Source organism: Amphiura filiformis, chromosome 19 (genome assembly GCF_039555335.1).
Source record: "Amphiura filiformis chromosome 19, Afil_fr2py, whole genome shotgun sequence".
Lineage (NCBI taxonomy): Eukaryota > Metazoa > Echinodermata > Ophiuroidea > Amphilepidida > Amphiuridae > Amphiura > Amphiura filiformis.
The window spans coordinates 52510865-52523479 of record NC_092646.1 but is presented as its reverse complement, the minus strand read 5'-3'; the positions used below and the strand labels follow the sequence as shown (position 1 = coordinate 52523479).

At 36.8% G+C, this 12615-nt stretch overlaps 1 protein-coding gene across 5 annotated transcripts in view; it reads right to left on the bottom strand.

Annotated features, from left to right (window-relative positions):
• LOC140141464 (uncharacterized) overlaps positions 1-12615 on the bottom strand; it is a 106312-nt gene that overhangs the window by 33691 nt on the left and 60006 nt on the right. The window lies entirely within an intron of this gene.

The window sequence follows — 12615 nt, the reverse complement described above, 5'->3', positions numbered from 1 at the left end:
GTAGTGGTATTAAAGTGAAAGTGTAGCCAAGCATAAATACGGACATAGCTTTCACGCTTTCCAATTGTAGTGTTACAACCAAATTAACGAAGGTTTTAAATCAAATGGAAATATTGCTCAAGTTGCCATGGTAACCAATACCACACGAAAGCTTCACTTACTGACAGGTCTTAAGATATGATCAGATGCCTCGATGCCGACGTTTCAATTTTGACATGCTACAAAAACTAATAAGATTTTGTCTGTATGACACAAGAAATTTAAAAGAAATACTAATAAAAATATAATCTATCAAAACTTGTATCTTGTCCAAACAGTTACCAACAGAAAATATTACTCGTCAGGAATTAAAGGCTCAAAGAATTGATATTTTTATTTGCGCTTTTTACACATTTCTTCCAAAAAATCACCAGTCCATTGAATGTTACTCACAGAAAACACTAGGGTGAATCGCAGCATTTCCCTGTTTTCTTTGAACCCCTTAGGATCATGATCCTGCACATTTTAAATACTTCAATAGGCCAAGTATGCAAGCAGCAAATGCGACTATACTTTCATTCACTTCAAGTTTAGTAGTGATGTACATTGTAGGTACATGGTAGTTGGTCCTAGTACGGAATTGTGTACCCTAACCTGATTTTGCAGAGCATACACATGCATACAAGGGCAGCGTGTCGGTACGCTTGTGGCGCAACTGCATAAAACTTTAAAAGTATCAACATTAATACCTAACTTGGGGTGATAACAAACCATGTATGAATAACATGTAACTCAGAAGTAGATTAAAGTTTATGAATTTACTTCAATTTAGCCTGGCTTGAGCATTTTGTTTGAGCCTGGTCCCATCAGGACCCAAGTGTGTCCCCACACAGAGTGACCATTTAAACAAACAAACAAGCAAACAAACAATAATAAAGAGAACATTTATGCAAACATACCCATGTTGACTACAAACAGTGATTCCCAGTCCCAACAAGTTGCCTGCATAAGAGCTGTCTCAACATAGACTCAAGCAAAATATGTTTTTCTGCGGTCTTTAATGACAACCTGAGATCTGACATGATCTAAACAACTCACATCTGACTCATTGTTGTTTTAAATTATTAGTGGTAATTTTGCACGATTCATTTTTCACTGCGCTGAAATTTTGCTCAATTAAGTTTTCACTGCAGGCGTTAATGATTCAATACGATTTATGAAGCCTAATTAGAGCTTTGCCAATTAACAATTGACGTTCCTTCTTAACATCATACACAAGAGTTTACATTTAATGTAGTTTGCTCTTGTACTTGCATTGGATCTTTGAAAGTCGCCTTTAAAATGTTCACAAAAATACATTTAATTCTGAGAAATGTGTCACTGACACATCAACTGACCTCAGCCTATTACAATCTTGGCATTTGTTACTGTTTATTGTTCTATAGATCAAAGTAACATATAATATTCAAAGTGACAAGGATCAAGGAATTGAGGTTCTTGCATTTAACCCACAATACAATGTGATAAATGTAGGTGATGCTCTAAGGTCAAAAGGTCATAAAGTCAGAGACATCATGATTAATAATTTAGAGCAGACTGGTCTTTAGGAGTTTTGACCCCATGACCCCATCATATGAAGCCCCAAGAAATTGTGCCATTGTATCTCTTTATATTTTTAATGAAATTTTGACCCTACTGCTTTACAGGAGGAACTGCATCAGAGGTTCCAGGGTTTAAATAATGTACAGTAAACTTATTCAAATGTTCATATTTATATGGATGCTGAACGTATTTTATACAATGCCAAACCTTGAAAACTAATTATCTGCCATGACTTAATTACCCATGGATCACTTATTGACAAATCAGGTCTGGTGTATTGGAAGGGTTATTGTAAAGGACAACCAATATCATATCATCATGGATCATCATACACTAGGCCTATATTATATACAGCCGGCCCAATAGTATTCGCTCATTCAGTCTGTGCATAGCATGTAGCCCAAGAAATTTAGTCTTTCAGTGCAATTTTCTGAAATCCCAAATATAAATGATGACCACTATCATTATAGGCATGCCACAGAAACCTATTTAAAGGCTTACGTTATAAAAAGGTTCAAGTTGCATGACTGTGAAGAAAGGCAAATGATCTCCTCCAAAATTTACACATGTAAGTATCGGTTTTAATATCTTTTTTAAATGTCAAGCATAGCTAGGTATTACCATACAGCTGAAATATAGGAGATAACGCTGACAAAACTTCGGCCAGTCACAAGTGACCTGCTGAAGGGGGTCGCTGTAGACAGCTGGTCGGTTCATTTTTACAGGATAGGCAAGTTAAGTGTATTACCCTGATTGGAACTAACCATAATGAGGTCTTTAATCATGGTTCATCTGCCCTGCCTTTACCAGATGAGCCATGTGGGGAGAAATGATAATTTTTGGGCGTCCTGCAGGGAATTGAATCCGAGACCTCTCACACCAACAGCAAAGACCTTAACCAGAAATCAGAAAGAAATGACAAAAACATAAAGTCCTGTAAACAATCACAAATCCCAAGTTAAGTTGTGATTGCCTTATTATTTTACAGATCATGTCATTGACACATTGACAATACTGTCGCTTGTAATAAGGATGAGATAAGAATGTGTATCATTTCCTTCCCTTCACATGTCCAGAGGGACACCAACCCTTAGGGACGCACCATTAGATATTATCGGGGGGGCTAGGGAGTTTGGGTCAGGCAGAAATTTTTTTTTTTCGCTGCCCTTGGAGGCAAAATTTTTTTTCGCCGCCCTTGACGGGCGGTTGTCTTTTTCAATTTTAATGTATACCTTTGTACAGAGCTGGTTAGGGAAATTTTTTTTTTTTGCTCATCAGTGAGGCAAATCTTTTTTTTTTTTACTCATCAGTGAGGCAAAACTTTTTTTTTTACTCATCATTTAGGCAAAACTTTTTTTTTCCCTCGCCTCGCCCCCGATGATATCTAATGGTGCGTCCCTTATCAACTCCCCTTGTACCTCTATATCCTATCCAAATAACAGTGTGTACAGGAATCCTATCCCCTTACACCTCCACATCCTAATCCTATCACAATAATGATATCAGTCAGTGGATCCTGCAAATGTCTTGATAAAAAACAGTTTAATGCTACAAAATGTTTAAGGATGACTAAAAAGCAATTTTTCGATGGCCTGACTGACACAGATTTTTAGAACTATATTTTTTGCTGCATGCAGGTAAAGGAAAAGTGATTTTCACTTGAAAATTCAAACAAAGCAAGTGATTATTTTTATATAAGGCCAAAAAAAAAAGGTTTGTCTCTAAGCTTGCACGCGCAATTGCGCAATTTGAACAAAAAAAAAGAAATGCGAAAATCTTTTTTAGTTTTTTTAATTTTTTCCGGAAAAATTGGCCGAAATCAAAATTTTCACCTCAAAATACCATAAAAATACCAAGTTGGGAATAAAAAGAAAAAAAAAATCACATTTCGCATTTGTTTTCAAACCACTTGTGAGCTTTGAGACAACCCTTTTTTTTTGGGGGGGGGGCCTAATTATAGACTGCATGCTAATTAAAAGGTTTTTTAGAGTTGCCAAAACATTTGTAAACAGACTCTGCCATAGAAAAGATGTCCTCAAATAACTTGCGGAGCGCACATGGTTGCGAAGCAGCCTCTTGAGCCTACAAGGGTGACCACCGCATGCAACACTAGACCAGTAACTCATACCGGTAGTCTAGATTGCAAATCAACTAATTACTAGTCATGGCAATCCTATTAGCACGGTATTAAGATGTAATACAGTTTCTTATTTGTCTGTGTCTGCAGCGAAACACTGCAATTAATTAAATATATTGAACTACATGTCAGTAGCGCAGTAATACAACATACATGTCAGCGTTTAAGGAATGCAAGAATGTTATAAGTAACATTGAAGTAATGTATACACGTACACGTACTGTTTCCATGTATGAAACAATGTATGCAATTTAGCGACGACATAGTCTGTAAAAAAACACACTAGTGCAGTGGATATATTTGCAAACTTGTTGTCACTGTTATTGTCTTTCAGAATATTGTGAACCACAAAAGAATGTGCTTCTTAGGCATAGAAAAATATAGCTTTTAGAAATCGCACATTTCTTTTTTTCTGGCCAATTTATTTTGAGACACTCTTTATTACAGTTCATCACCCAATTATGCACAACTAGTCCATTTTGTTATTTGCCTTAAGCAGGAAGAAATGACATATTACTCCCACATTTTGACCTGACCTGATTTTGAGGACAACTATGAATGATGAAAATTGATTCAGTCTCAATGGAAAAGATTCTTTTTACAGGAAAAGTCTTAATTGAACACTAACAAATAAAGATCTAGAAACACCAGTACCAAATAAACATCTAGAAACAGTACCAAAGTAAACAAGATTCCTGAAAGGAATTGAAATATAGCGTATTGTTTGTAATAAACGCTCCCCTCTAATAAACGCCCCCCTCCAATTTTTCTGTGAAAAATTGACAAAAATGCAAACATTTCCATGCCATATCATGTAGGTAAAAAGCTTAAAACTTGCATCAGTCATGTCAGTCACGATCGATATGTTGAATGGACAAAACATATTATGACTCACCTCCCATCCATTTCATTGCCTAATTATGGTAGAATTTCACTAATTCCATGCACTTACAGGAGTAATTTTGTTGTATTTCCCACGAAAATATCATTTTCCGTGGGCGCCGCCATCATGTATAGTCGTGAATCCCTCCTTTTAATAGGAGCACCATCAGGAAATTGAACCCGATTTTTAAGCTTTTTTCACTGACAATTCACTTCCAATAAACGCCACAAAAAAAAAAAAATGCAACGCCCCCGGCGTTTATTACAAACAATACGGTATGTGTATCATTTTACGGGATCTGACTATGATGGATTTTGATTCTTGCAAACCAAGATGAAATCTAGGCCCAGCATAGACTCTCAACCATGCCCCAACCCTGCCAAATCCCCTTCAGTAGCATGGGTAGATAGTACATACCATATTTCCTCGAATAAACGCCCCCAGGGCGTTGCATTTTCCAACCGGGGGCGTTTATTAGAAGTCATTTTTAGCATGTCAATTCCCGTTAAAATCATTAGGTAAGCTTAAAAGTCACGCTAAAATGACGAACTATGAACTAGAAACACTGACTTTTGGTTCACATCCTGGTTTCCGATGCAGATTTTCGCCAATTATTGCTGCTATTATCGACCATGTGAGCAACTTGATAAACTTACTGCACAAGATAGTATGGAAATATCGGCATTTTTTAAACATCTTGGTTGAAAAAGTGGTGGGGGCCGGCATTTATTTGAGGGAGGGCGACTATACGAGGAAATACAGTAAGCTCCCTCCACTTGAGTCAAAACACTAGGTGGTTAAGAGTTTGGTTGCTTTTGTCTTGCTTTGCAACTTGTGCTTTGTTAAATTTCTTAATTGACAGACATAATAACATGCCTGATCCCATCAAATCATATATTCATCTTCCGGAGTTGACCTACTTCCAATCTACAACTTGCCACAACTCTTGTCTGAGGGAAATGAAATGAAATTAATAACTAGAAAATTGTCTATTGCAAAACCTAGACTCCAATTTGATAAAGCTTTGTACAAAGCGGCATGCACTTGGCTATTCCCTCGGCTATTCCATGTGTAATCCACCCTCCCCCTTTGGAAGACATGACCTTAATCTCCAACATAGGGGGTGTAGACTTTAAATAGAGATACCTATTCAGGTTACTCCATTCAAAATTCACACTCCCTGTGGGGGAGATTATGATCATGTCTTTCACAGGGGGTGTACGAATTACAACTGGAATAGTCCATTTTGACCTACATGCATGGCAACTCCACCCTATTGAAATCACTCCCATGGAAGGGTGTGTTGAATGGTATTGATTGATTGTGTAAAATTTACATGGTTATTATTTAAAATTTTGAATCAGAAATATGGTTATGTTTCTGTGTGCATGTTACCTAAGCAAGGGAGTGGGGAAGGGGGAGATAGACAGCTTGGCCCCTCGCAAAAATCTTTAAAATATATATTGAACAGCGCGTATCCGTGGCATGACAGCTGTGAAATTCACTTACGTGTTGTTCCCACTGTTTGCATCCTAGTCAGTGGTTGATTTAGTGAAAATAAAAGTTACATGCACCACTGCAGTTTTTCCTTGAATATGGGCTGCATTACACACAATTTTGCATGCACCGGCAACATTTTACATGCACAGAACAGCCATGGGTTGCATGCTGATCTTTCGTTCACCAAACCGTCCATCTTAGATAACTAAATCAGACCGATAGAGGGCTTTTTTTCAATCGTTGTTCAGCGGGAGCGGGAGGCGAATCAAGGATTCTAGCAAAATTCTCTTGAGAGAATCCAAATGGATTTGCCTGCACTGCCACAGATTTCGTAAGGCCTGCTCTGGTCATTTCGGACATATTCTTCATTCTTCTCCAAAATGTGACTGATCAGAATCATAAGCAAACTACAACCAGAATACTGGCTGAAAAACTGCACTCAGTCAAACTGGTCCCTGACCAAACCTACCAACCCTACTACCCATCACACCAATGCATCCCTATCAGAACCAATCTGACCACTGCTATACGGTCCAGGCGGTTCCTTTGATCTCATTATGACAGTCCCTTTCAAAACCTCGTCAAATCTCCTGTCATCCATTATTCAACTAATTATTGCATTACACGCTAATAGTATTTATCAACCACAAGTTGTTTTTTTGATATAAACGATAATGCAAGTTTAATAATATCTTTATGCCTGGGCACAACAATTTTAATTGTAACTGACTTGTTTTTAAGGTTCTAGAAAACAAAATAATAATGCAACAAAAATAAGGAGCTTTTTGTGCAAAAAGGCCCTACCAACAATAGCTGCCCTATAGACACCTGCCAATTCCTGCATTCTATATTGTACACATCTGTCATCTGGCAGCTATTAGGGCACCATTGCATTAACCTTATAATAAGGAGCTATTTTATGTAAAGAAGGCCCTGATGCCATAGCTGCCCTATAGACATCTGCAAATACATGCATTCTATAGTGTCCACATCTGTCATCTGGCAGCTATACCAGATAGGGCACTATATCACTATAACCTTTTGATAAGGAGCTATTTTAACAGGATTTTACAAATTGAATGCACGACTTGATCCGATACAAGTGCCATTATGTGAAACTCAAATGGGAAGGAAATCTGTCTGGCCGCTTAGATGTGACACTTGGAAAAACACACAAATTGATGCGATTCCATTCAAATTAATGCCGCCCTTTGTGTATGAATCATACAACAGGTAACTCTTGTTTAGAGTTCTAGGTAATGTGTTCCTTTTATTACATTTATTTATAGACATGATCCAGTTGATTTGTATGCAAGGACTCAATTTATTGAGACAGACTAAAAAACAAAAAAAACACCAACTTTAAAGAGGGGCGTGGTCTGATTTTTTCTTGTTCTGTTTTCTATCTTACATTGAAGCCTACCAATAAAACCGGAAATTTTCAAAATTTTGAGCTGTATTTGTTCCAGTGGTTTTGATATGAGAAGAATAAACATATTTTTAACAATGTCTATCGGGTAGCATAATTCCGATTTCGGTTACCACAATTCACCATGTTTTTGTTGACACCATCTAAATGAACCATATCAGATATTAAAGGGTGGTTGCGGTTCTCAGGCTTTTATGGTTTGCAACAGAAAAAATAAATAAATAAATAAAAATTAACATTTTATTTGAATAACATTTTATTTTAAAAATGACCTGAAAAGACCCTAAATGACCTTTGAACTGTTAACATCACACATGTTAATGGTCACTGTCCAAGAAACTATGGGTTAACATTGCAATTATTTTAACATTGCAAACATTTTCTGCGCAGACACAAACACACCCCGACATTGGAACGTATTTTAAAGCGTTTCCGAACTTTGTTTGACGGAACAAAATAAAAGCTTTCTTCCGATACCAAAATATCAGTTTTGATGAAGAAGAATGGGGGATGAGATTGTTGCTCAAGTCACACCTAAAGTACATTCACACATGTGCTATTCAATTAGTTTGTTTTTGAATCACTAGAAATTTGAGACACGATACCCAACAAAATGGAAAACATATTTGAAGTTGATACTTACAGTTATGTATCATAGTTACTGTTTTATCACTTCATCTTCATCATCATCTTAATCAACATTATCGCCATCATCGTCATGACCATTATAATTTTAAAATATCAAAAGCAAGAATATCATTTATCGTTTTGCACAAATGTGTTGATGTTGACCAATTCCAACACCAAAGCTGTTATGCCACTCCTGATGACCAGCGTTACCCAAAGTATATCTTACCCTTCCCAGAATCCTTTGCAAAATGATAGATATCACCTTGTTTTATCAAATGACTCTCCCATTACTTTGTACAGGTTCCCTTTGTTTATATTTTGAGAATAGGCTAAACATGGGTCGATAGTCAAGAAATAAACACAATTTGCAAGATATGGATGTGCTCTGTTCATTGATGTACCTTTTGTCAATATCGACCCATGTTGCACTAGATAGCAAATCAGTACAGAAAATTGAAATGAGAGAAATGCATGATGGGAAGTGTAAGATATCATCTCTGAGAGTCCCCACTGTAACAGATGCCAATCTCACAATTTATATGCTAATTATTTGAAATCAAAAATATGATTGCATAAAACAACAATACTGTGATAAGTACTATCCACTTTGTAAAGTTGACTTAGGCCATTGGCAAAATCACTTTAATAATTCCATCAAAAAAACCAAACAAATTGGCTAAAAAAAGGTTGATTCCATTAACCCCAGAAAAGTGCAATGTTATTGGACTTTAGTGACCAAAACATTTATTAAAATTGCTCAGTTTTATATTAGGCTGAGTAAAATAAAACATGTTTCTCTTCCTTTCCTGCCTTATTTTTGGAAGCTGCGTCAATTTTATTTTTATTTTTATAAATCAGTTATAACTTTTGAAAAAAAAAGATATGTATGAAGTTGAGATGCTCCCTATAGCCTTGCAGATATACAAGAAACACTTCTGGAAGCTTCTGTGATCACTTAGAAGGGATCCTTCAATTTTTGATTATCAATTTCATTTGCAAGACCAACACCTGGGCTACACAAAAAATAAGATGATTTTTTTGATTGTTTGTTTAATTGTTCATTGTTTGTTTGTTTTTGTTTATATTTACTCTTCCATAAATTTAACCAGCTGTTAGTGCCAATGAGCTGACCCCTATTTTGTTTCTACCTCAAAGTACATTGACATCGCAGGGGCTACATAACGCTGTAAGTGTGGGTGCTCGGCAGGGGCAGATCTAGACCAACCAAAGGGAGGAGAGGGCAAGGGCATACAGGGAGTGTCTGAAGTTGCCCCCTCAACTAACTGACCAAGGCAACTAGATAGGGGAGGGGTGTCTGAGAGTTGTGCCCCCCCCCCCCCAGCTGTTGGAATTGTTTAATAATGTACGTCTAATTGAAGTCATTTGGTGCACCTTTTTTATTCTAGTTTCACCCTTTAAAATTTTTTTGATATTGTTGCTCTGACTTGCTCAACAAAAAGTATCAGTTATTGGTGTCCAAAATAGCAACTGCTACTTTTGTCAAATCCGTTATAAAGCAGGGGGATGTGCTCCCAACTGAATTTGATGTTGCAATTGAAGTAGACTTCTGTGTGTAAACGGGTCTATGATAATGGTCAAATCAGACAGATTAAACAGGGACTTCATTTTGAGCAGAGCAAAAACAATTGCTCTACTGCTCCCCTTAAATCTGATATAGGAGAGTGATTTTTCATTTTTAGCCCTCCTTAATTGACCATTCTCTCCTTACATTCTATTGTAAATGCTCTAAACAGCTCTCCTTGAAAGCTCCAGAAGAGCTATTTAATACTCTCCTGCAAATTCCAAAAGACAGTCCCTGGTTAAAAGTGTGAGAGTAATTTGTTAACATTAATTGCCTTTATGCATAGATCTGCAAGTACAATAACATCAAAATATGGAAGCCATTAAGTAAACTGTGTAATTTCTAAAAATATCAGTGATGCTATTAATTAATTGAATTTAGTCATCAGAGAATCCACTAAACAGGTAATTAAAACCACTTGCTGAGTTTACTTGAATAGAATCAAACCTGAAACGTGGAATTGTATTGTGTGCACTTGGGTAGAAAAATATGGTACATTGTACTTTGTTGAATAATAATATCGTATTTTATTTTTTACAGAGCATTTATGCAATATGTAAATAAAGCACAGTACCTCATACATGGATAAAGTACAGTTCGTGCGTGGCATACCTGATTGTACAGCTTGGTTGTTTTTTATGCTTACAGGTCAATAGTCGGAAGGGTCATTAGTCCGAAAACTCAATAACTTAGTTATAAATCATAATCCTTATCCTTAATAACCCTAACCTTAACCCTAACTTATAAACAGGAGTATGATTCACAGTTTGTGAAATATCCTGAAACTAGTAGAAAATCCTGAAAAACAGCGTGAAATTAGGCTAAAATACCCCAGAACAGGATGAAAATCAATAAAATTGTATACATTTTGGCCACAAAAATCCTGAAATCAAGAAAAATCCTGAAAAATCACACCCCTGTATTTATAAATCATAAACCTAACTTGAAGTTTGAACCCTAAACATATAAACTCTGACTCTAATCCTATCTATGGCCTTACAGCCCCTAACCCTAGTCCTAACAATGCTAACCCTAACCCTAGCCCAAAATGACCTGAACCATAGAATCTAGATGCCTGAACCCTAACTGTAACCAGTCTTATATCCCTGCTTTAACCAGGATACTAGATGCTTTAACCCTTTCATATGAAGCTTCATGACTAAGATCTTCAGAGTAACATGGCTATCCCCATTTTTACTGCTTTGAAAAAGATTCAATAAAACAATTGATAGTGTTCTCATGGAAACCTGACCTGGACACTTAACGAGAAAACCCCACCAGAGCAGTTCTTCTGGAGTGAACCAAACCTGCCTGGTTATCAAATTAGTGCCTTGGAAGGTTATCTCTAAATTTGAGCTAACTGATGTTTTTAATGTTATTGCATCAATTAGCACCTGCCAAATTCAGAGATCACCTTATCACTGATTAATTTGATAACCAGGCAGGTTTGGTTCACCCCAGAAGAACTGCTCTGGTGGGGCTTCCTCTTTGATAGTCAAGGGTAGAAATAAGCAGGTGCTCTCTTTACCTATTGATTACTACGAAATAGCTCCCAATTGACCAGGAGCTACAGGAAAAATCATTTATTTAAAAAAAATTACGCCCGGCGTAGCTACAACCCTGAAATCCAACTCAACTGGCTCTACTTTTATGACCAGGTTCAATCCCTGCTATTTTTACCTTTGTCTATTAGTATATTTGCATTGCAGTTCAGCACCGGCCTGCAGCCTATAATGAGGTAATGTTTTATTATTACTATGAAAATCTTCTTTGACAGATAGATGACTTGTTTGTTGTCACTATGACCTGTATTGCCATACATTTTCAGCCCAAATACACAGAGAGAACTACTTCAAGGCGGCGGCAGATGGCAGTCATGTAGCCCAATTTCCTGAGAAAGGATTACAAAGAATATCTGGATGGTTTATGCATTGAGGTGAATAATCCTCCCAACTGGGAGAAAAACCGTAAGTATGTCATATATAATTTCCGAGATAGCACACAATACGGAACCTTCCAACAACACAAGACTTCAACATAGCAAACCTTCAACACACCGAACCTTCAATATCACATAGCAAACCTTCAACATCGCAAGCCTTCAAAATAGCAAACCTTCAACATAGCGAACCTTCAACATAGCAAACCTTCAACATAGCGAACCTTCAACATCACAAGCCTTCAACATAGCGAACCTTCAACATCGCAAGCCTTCAACATAACGAACCTTCAACATCGCAAGCCTTCAAAATAGCAAACCTTCAACATCGAGAACCTCCAACATCGCAGGCTGTAACCATTTTTGGCAACTTTTTGTTTTAGGTTCATTTTCAAAGTAGCCCAAATATGCAGGTTATACATCTTATAGCAACCCGCTAAGATTGGCCTATGAGGATGAGTCATAAGACAAGGCTTTACCTTTCACTAGTCTCATAAAACAGTCTCACCAGCATTGCTCATTAGCTTTACCACTCATCCATGTCTTGGTAGGAGGCAATACATCTGTTGCCTTCTTCACACTCTAGATATAACATGACTTATGACAACATGATCAATACTAATGTGTTTGTATTCAATTCATGTTGCAAACATTTTCATTAAAGGGGCATTTCATGATCCACAGCCTCTTCCCCCACTTTTCCCCAAAAATGTTGAGATTTTTTATACGAGCACTGGAAACCTATGGCTACATTATAATGTTTATGTACTGTACAAAATATTTCTTGCAGATTAATTTGTTAAGCAAAAATATCGTCAAATTTGCATAGCTTGCAATTTTAAGCAAAATCAGAATCAATTGAAAAATTTTGGGTTTGAAATAAACTTTTTTCGTGGATTTCTACTTAAAAATGTCACAAAAAGAGGATGTTAAG